This window comes from Trichechus manatus, unplaced genomic scaffold (genome assembly GCF_000243295.1).
Source record: "Trichechus manatus latirostris isolate Lorelei unplaced genomic scaffold, TriManLat1.0 scaffold00364, whole genome shotgun sequence".
Lineage (NCBI taxonomy): Eukaryota > Metazoa > Chordata > Mammalia > Sirenia > Trichechidae > Trichechus > Trichechus manatus.
Window position 1 is genome coordinate 559,036 of NW_004444300.1, and position 287 is coordinate 559,322.

A 287-nucleotide genomic window follows, 5' to 3' on the forward strand; every position below is an offset into this window, starting at 1 on the left:
TTATCTAATATAATAACAAAAGCACCAATAGCAAAAGACAAATAGGACATCACAAAAATTAAAAATGTTTGTTCATCAAAAAGCTTTACCAAAAAAGTGAAAAGACAATCTACCAACTGGGAGGATATCTTTGGAAACCATATATCTGAGATTAGATAGGAAACTTAGGGGGCAATGAGTTTATGTTAATGCAGGAGGAACAACCCAGTAAAGGAGGGTGAGAGTGGTTGCAAAAACTCAAAGAATGTAATCAGTGTCATTAAATTGCACATGTGGAAATTGTTGAA